Source organism: Cololabis saira, chromosome 2 (assembly GCF_033807715.1).
Source record: "Cololabis saira isolate AMF1-May2022 chromosome 2, fColSai1.1, whole genome shotgun sequence".
NCBI lineage: Eukaryota > Metazoa > Chordata > Actinopteri > Beloniformes > Belonidae > Cololabis > Cololabis saira.
The window spans coordinates 49987304-49994932 of NC_084588.1; positions in this window are offsets into that span (position 1 = coordinate 49987304).

The following is a 7629-nucleotide window of genomic DNA, read 5'->3' on the forward strand; positions in this document are numbered from 1 at the left end:
AAAAAGTCAAAATTTCGAGAAAAAAGTTGAAATGTCGAAAAAAAAGTCAAAAGTTCGAAAAAAAAGTAGAAATGTCGAGAATAAAAAGGAAAGGAAAAAGGAAGAAAAAAAGAGAAAAAAGGAAAAAAGAAAAAAAGAAAAAAAAAGAAAAAGAAAAAAATTAGAAAAAAAGAGAAAAAGAGGAAAAAAGAGAAAAAAAGGGAAAAAAATGTCAAACATTTTTGAAAGCTCCAGGGAACCACTAGGGCGGCGCTAAAGAGCCGCATGCGGCTCTAGAGCCGCGGTTGCCGACCCCTGTCCTAGGCTAATAATATTGCTGGTAACTAATTAACTAACGAACGCTGCCTATCATATTAACGCCATTTGCGTCATTGTCGTCCTTTTTTTCCAAATGAGAATCGATAAGGGAATCGCTAAAGAACCGAATCGTTAAGCAGAATCGAAAATGGAATTGGAATCGTACAAAATCTCATCAATTCCCATCCCTGTTTCTCTGGATTTAAATGATCAAATGCTGAGATTCTGAACCGCCCAGTTACATCCATGTTTTAAAGACCAAAGCAAAGACACAGAACTTGTGTCATTCAGAGCAAAGAGCCTTCCTTTGTCCTCTGCAGCCGCTCGCCGCTCTGGAAACGCCGCCCGGCGTCCTGATTGATCGTGTGTTCGTGTCTATTCATGAAGGCCAGATTCATCATCCCAATTTGTCAAGTTTCCGGCGTGCAGAGTTAATCACGTGCAGGGGAGCCGCAGACACACGACAGCGTCCCGTTTAGGTTTTGTCTCTGCCTAACCTCACCTCATCTCCAAACGAGCAGCCGGAGCCTCATTGGGCCGCTCTGCACCCTGGGTAATTAGTGTGATGAATGCTTTAGCAGAACAAACGGAGGCGGCCGGGCCTCTCGCTCACCGGCGGCCGCGCTGTCGGAGCTACGGGCTCATCAGGGTAACGGATGGCTCCGGCCCGTCGCTCACACAACAGCGCCACCAGCCAGCACTAAACTGTCCTGTTTTCTCTGCTCTGGTCACGTGTTACTCACCAGCTGCATGATTATAACAAATATTAATAAACAGCCATTTTTAAAAGGTTTTATAACAAAAAAATGCTAAATTATTCCAGATATTTTTATGATCAGACCCCACAACGTCTCCCAGGACTGAAGTCAGACGTCTCCTCGGTGGATTCAGCTGCTGCAAAGATGGATCACATTATTAGATCTGAGCAGATTCATCTGCTGTTTGAATGTTTGTAGTTGCATAAAACGATTTAGAATAATCAAACTGCATGTTTCTTTCTTTTAAACAACGAAGGGATCTCTGCTATGAATCAGATCAGCTGTCGAAGCCACGTCATAAGACAAGCTGCTCGTCAGATATACGGACTGATGTATAAGTATAAAGCCTGAATTATGGTTCTGCGTTAACCAATGCAGAGCACACGCCGCCGCCGTGACGCCGCCGTGACGCCGTCATGACGCCGTCGTGAACCCTTCGAACTTCTCTGTCACTCCATTTCGCCGCGGTGCAGTACCCCCCGCGAGCACTAGGGTGGTGCGTTCTTTTCCTGAATGGTTTATCCGACTTTTTCGGTCAAATTGAATCAAAGAGATAAGGACAACTATTCAATTCAATTCAATTCAATCAAATTGTATTTATATAGCGTCTAATACAACAAATGTTGTCTCTAGACGCTTTCCAGATAACAGAACATAAATCCCCGAGCAATTATTACATAAACAATGGCAGGTAAAAACTCCCCTAGTGGGAGAAAAGCCTTAAGCCAAGCAGTGGCAAGAAAAGCCCTCCTGGGGCCAGACTGGGGGTCGGGGACGTCAGCAGCACACAGCAGGCAGGTGGAAGCAGCAACGGGATGACCGGGGATGGGGGGGAAGGACCGGGATCACAGGCCAGAACGCAGCTCCCGAAGCTCCGGCCTGCAAACATGCACAAAAGAGAAAAAAGGGGGGCCAGCGCAAGAAACTACAGGAGCGATGGACAAAAATGATAGCTATGAGATACTTATAATAAATAAAAATGGAAATGGAGAAGAGAGGAAGGGAAGAGGAGAGAACTATTGTGCAAAAAACCAAAACAAAAAAAAGTCACACACACACGAAGAAAAGAGCACTGAAAGTTCACGACTGCTTCACGAACCGGAACCGGAAATGCATTGCTACCAAGAGAACCAATCACAGCCCTCTTGGTCTGCGTTGGGTCTGCGACCTCTTGACGCGTTGTTACAAGTTTTGGGAGGTGCGTCAGGCATGGCGTGCGCCGTGGGGAGCTCATTGCGGCGCAACCTGCGGCGCATGCTTGGCGTCGATTTAACGCAGAACCAGAATCCAGCCTTAAAGCTAGGGTCTACGATTTTACATAATATACATTTTTATCAAAATCATTTATAAGGTTATTATGGCCCAATAGTGTTACCTATGAAATATGATTAGCAAAAAGAACCAAAAGAAAATATTTCTTCTATCTGCTGTAATTCTGCAAAGAAGTCAACCAATAGGTGCCATTCGGCCCGAACGGTGGCTATTGGTCAATCTGCTTGAATGTCAGTGATTGGACAGTCCTCACCTACTCCCAAAGTACGGCAACACCAAGGACATATTGACATGGTATCTTACCTGTGATTCCATTGTTGCATCTTGGTGTTTTCTTGTTTTTCTCGCGCAGACACGAACAAACACCAACACACACGGCTCCGCGTTGTATTTGTTTTCCAATGGACTTTTATAGTGATTTCAATCCGGCGCCGCTTGTTTTTGGCCCTGCTGGCTCCCGTACCAGAGGGGGAGCTTCATGTGAGGCAGAGCACAGGGGGGAGTTTGTGTGGGGAGTAGGTGTTTTTTTTTGTAAAAAACTCAAGATTGTAGACCCTAGCTTTAAAGGAGCATGAGGCAGGATTGAGGCTGGATTTATGAAAAAGATTTGTATATGTTTTAAGTTTTCTAGTAATAATGTCAGATGAAGCGTTCCAAACCAAAAAGAATGATTCCTCTAGTGTATCTCTCCTTTGCCTTGAACAGGCTGTTGCTGCAAAATGTGCTGCAATTGTGCCCGGAATTTCCCGCGCTGTCCTGCGGATGTGACGTCACATGACACTGCATGCGCGTTCTCCCCGTTCTCCCGTGCCGGCTTCACTGTTGGCTGCAGTACTCCCGACGGCCGTCGTGGCGAAGGGTGGCGCTAGAGAGTCTCATTTCTTAAAAGGAGCCTCAAGCTCCTTTAAAGCAGCACAATGTAACTTTCAGCTTTTGTTGAGTTTGGCAGCTCCTTTGGACAAAAGCGGTAGTGCTTTACCAGAAAGAACACTACATTTCCCATGAGCACCAGCGCGTACTGCCGGAAAGATCCTGTCCCCGTCGCTGCATTTGTTTTGATAGTGAATGAGAGAAGACAGGACGGACTTTCAAAACTACTTTTCTGTTTTCAGCGGTCGTTTGCAGGATGGATAGCAAAGAGGTAATGTATCTATTTTTGGCTAAACAATATAATATGACGATGTTGAAAATCACTAAGTTCAACTTGGTTTTATTAGTGAAGCCACCCCCGCCCCCCTGTCCTGTTTCAGCGAGATAATGCGCCCCAAATTACTACTGCACCTTTTTCCTGTCACGTTTTTTAGAGGGACTTATTATATTAAAGGGGACCTATTATGAAAAACACGTTTTTTCTTGTTTTAACATATATAAAGTGGTCTCCCCTCACCCTGCCAACACAGAAAAGATGATATCCCATGAAAATCTGCAAGGTCTGTACCCCCGCCCTGCAGAATCTTCCACTGTCATGTGACTTTCTACTGAGCCGTTCTGAATCGTCGACGTGACGTCACGACGGGAGCAGATTTCCAGAGGATTTCCAGCTCCGAACCCGGAGCTCCGAACCCGGGGAGCTCCGGGCTCGGAGCCCCGGGCGCCGGCGGCGCTATTAGTACCGTAATACATTTTTCTTCTCTTTCAGATCTTCCAAGCAATGCAACTGGAGCTGTTAAACAACACATTCAGAAGACGCACGGTCCTTCCTTGAGCCAGCAATAGTGCATAAATGTTATTTATATATTTTAACAATAAAGTTGCCATTTGTGAAAATTCAGTGTTGTGATTTCTTTACAGTTAACATGATTCATTTGTCTTGTAACATAAATGAAATGAGGAATTGGAGTAAATAACTGTGGTGTAACTGTTTAGAATTAAATTAAATCTTCCTGTGTGAAGACGAGGTGACTAAAGGCTGATTTATGGTTCTGCGTTACACCAACGCAGAGCCTACGGCGTAGGGTACGCGTCGATTTAACGCAGAACCGTGGACACGCTTTGCTATGCAGCCGCTGCTCTTCTCCCCGGAGCGCCACTTTGTCTCCTCCCCTGCTACACGTCATTCAAGCAGCCAATCAGCACAGAGCCTCATTATCATAGCCCCCCCCGCCCTGAAAATGGAGCACAGAAAAAGGCTTTAGAAGCGGTAAAACTATAGACAGGGCCCACAGTCTGAATTTCTGATTTATGTAGAAAAAACAAGCTTTAGATTGTTTTTAAGACATTCAAGGCCTTTTTAAAATATACATTAAATGCCATAATATGTCCCCTTTAAGTCCTCTATTCTAACTTTTCCAATAACACAAGGGCTTATGGGTAATTTGCTGCCGTCAAAGCCATCAGTTCAGTATCAGCTCGTGGTTTGTGCAGCTTCTTCAATCTGTTGTAACAGTAGATAATATAATGTCTGCATGGTCATGTGACACCTATGTCGATGGCCAAAGAGATGTAATCCTGCAATATCTGAAACAAAAACAAGCGAATAAAGTTGAGTGAATTGCTTGGACGGCAGCCAGACGTGGGGGGGTCGGGTTTAGCCGAGCGTGAGAGACAGGCAAGGTTGTGCAAAGGTTATTTCTGGGTGCAGGAGTTGAGACTTTGGGGACGTGGACCTGTCAGTCCACCAGAGTCCCGGGGTCAGGGTGAAGACGAGTGGAAGACACATTTCTTTGTCAGCGCGCAGAGAGCCTGCACGGGTTCGGCTCTTTGTTGTGAAGTCCCAAGTCATTGAGTCAATAGCCAAGGAACATGACACAACCTCTCACAGTCACTCGGCATCAAGCCCAACAGAGAATGGCATGCTTTCCATTTGACTGCACCGCGGCCCCTGCGAGACCCCGCCTGCACTCCAGAAACACGGGAGCTCTCAGCCGCGGACACGACGACGATGCAACCTGCTCCCAGACCTGCACATCGCTCCCTCCGAGGAGCCCGGCCATTATCTCCGCCGGCCGAGGCCTCGCACGACCGGCGGCCGTCCACGACGGGGAGTTACATCACGGTAAAGTAAAAGCACATTTTGATTAAAGTGATGTCAGGATTTATCCTCCGACAGTGGGGAAAAAAAAGCCTCGCCTTGCCTGCTCTCTGACCGGGCGCTGACCCGGTAAATGGCCCTTTACCGAGAGCAGAACTCAAAACGCTTATAGCAAACATACATCCGGATGAAAGAGCTCCATCAGATGGAAAATCTGGTTTTCACATCAGACATGGCTGGTTTGGTTTTATCCTCTGTGAGATCCTTTAAAGATAGCTTTATACGATTTGCAAAAACATGAAGAAATAAAGATTTCAGATGTCCTATAAAAGGGAAATTAAAAAGCGGTATAAATCTACTCCCTTGGCTGTAAGGAGAACTGCACAAACCCTCTGGTGATGGGTCGTTTTAGAGGTTTTAGAGGTTTGATACATAATTATGAGGCTCAGGATGACGCCATATTGACAGGAGCTGGCTGTGTCCAACCCGGGTAACCCGAAAACGGTCAAACCTGTCGGCTCTGACCTCAGTTACAGACAACTACAGTAGTAGTAGTTGTCAGTAAGACAACGTTCACACTGCAGGCCTTAAAGCTCAATTCTGATTTTTTCCCATATCCGATTTTTTTGTGTGGCTGTTCACATTATCTTTTAAAATGTGTCCTATATCAGACTGGAGTGTGAACGCATCACGGCCCTGAACTGACCCGCATGCGCAGAGGAACAATAACAAAGACGTCAGCACGCCGTCATACGGCGGTAAACATGGAGGCAACAGAAGAGAGTGTACATGGGTATATTTTGAAGTTGTTGTGTGGTGGAAGCCGACGAAACTGTGAGCAAGTGTTAATGAAGAGGAGAAAGAGGAGAAAGAAAGCTGCATTTTTAATAATGGCTTTTTGTGGAGCGATGGCTGCCTCGTCTGTGGAGAGGTGTGTGTGGATGCCGACTCGGAGTCAGGAGTGGTGGGATCATGTGAGTGGTGGGATTATTTTGATATGCTCTCAAATACGGACCGGTTACGATTAGACCCCTCTAATTTAGCTTGTATAGTAGTGTCCCCCCAAATACTTATAAGGTCCAAGACCTCACTGTCCCTCCACTGATTAGCTCCGTCGCCGCTATCCTCCATGTTTGTCTTGACCTTTTCTGATCGCTTCCGAGTGACTCCCGCCCCCGCCAGCGCAGTATTATGACAACGGTCGCTCTCAAGTGACGTCAAAGTCGCATTAATTCCGACCTGGCTGTTCACACTGAGGTCGCATTGCAAAACATCAGACCTGTATCCGATTTAGAACCACATATGGAAGCGACCTGAATCTGATTTGAAAAGATCAGATTCCATGTGACTTGTGCTGTTCACACTGTCATAAACAAATCAGATCTGAGTCACATATGAGCAAAAAATCGGATTTGGGTCACTTGGGAACTGCAGTGTGAACGTAGTCTTACAGACAACTAGAGTAGTAGTAGTTGTCTGTAACTGTTGTAGTTAGTTATCCTAGTGTAGCTCCTGTTCATTTATGATCCTAATCCAGCCTCCTAAAGGTGGGTCAACCAGAGGACCCGGCTGCTCTGGAGATGATCTGGGCTCCGTCCTGATCAGGTGGGAACCAGCAAACTCCCGGGTCGAGCCTAATGCAGAGCTGAGATTCATTGCAGTTCCTCGACTGACCACTAGGAGGCTCCAGCATCGAGTCAATCAGAGTGGTTACATGCAACATCTAAATCCAATTATAGCAACAATCCAGTTGAGGATTAAACTGGATTAAAGTGGAGTTTCCCAGAAAATCCAAGTAAACATGCATGAGAAGACAATCGATTAATGAGTGAGGTGCGTTTGACTCCGCGATGCTACAGTAGGTGGCTCCTCACGCACTTCTGCGTTGGCGTTCTTCCAGTTCCTTCGTTGTTGCTCGTCTTCTTCTTCTTCTCTTACTGTATTGATAATCTGGTTTTCATGATGTCGTCACTTCCAGCAGGGGGAGTCAGTAGCTCGGCTAAGCGCGGGTTGGTAAACATGCTGGAATAACTTGGATTAGGAGCATTATCTGGCACCAAAAGCTCGATCTCAAGAGCTTCAGTTTGGTTGGACTACAGCCCGACTAAGGTTTACACGGGGTTGTTAAAACTTCTATATCTATTATGTCATACAAAGATGGTTATTAATATTATTATTATTATTATATTACTACTATTATTATTATTATTATTATTATTATTATTATTATTATTATTATTATTATTATTATTATTATGATTATTATGTATAGTATATCATATTATTATTAGTATAGATATCGGATAGGTGAATGGATGAATGAATGGGATG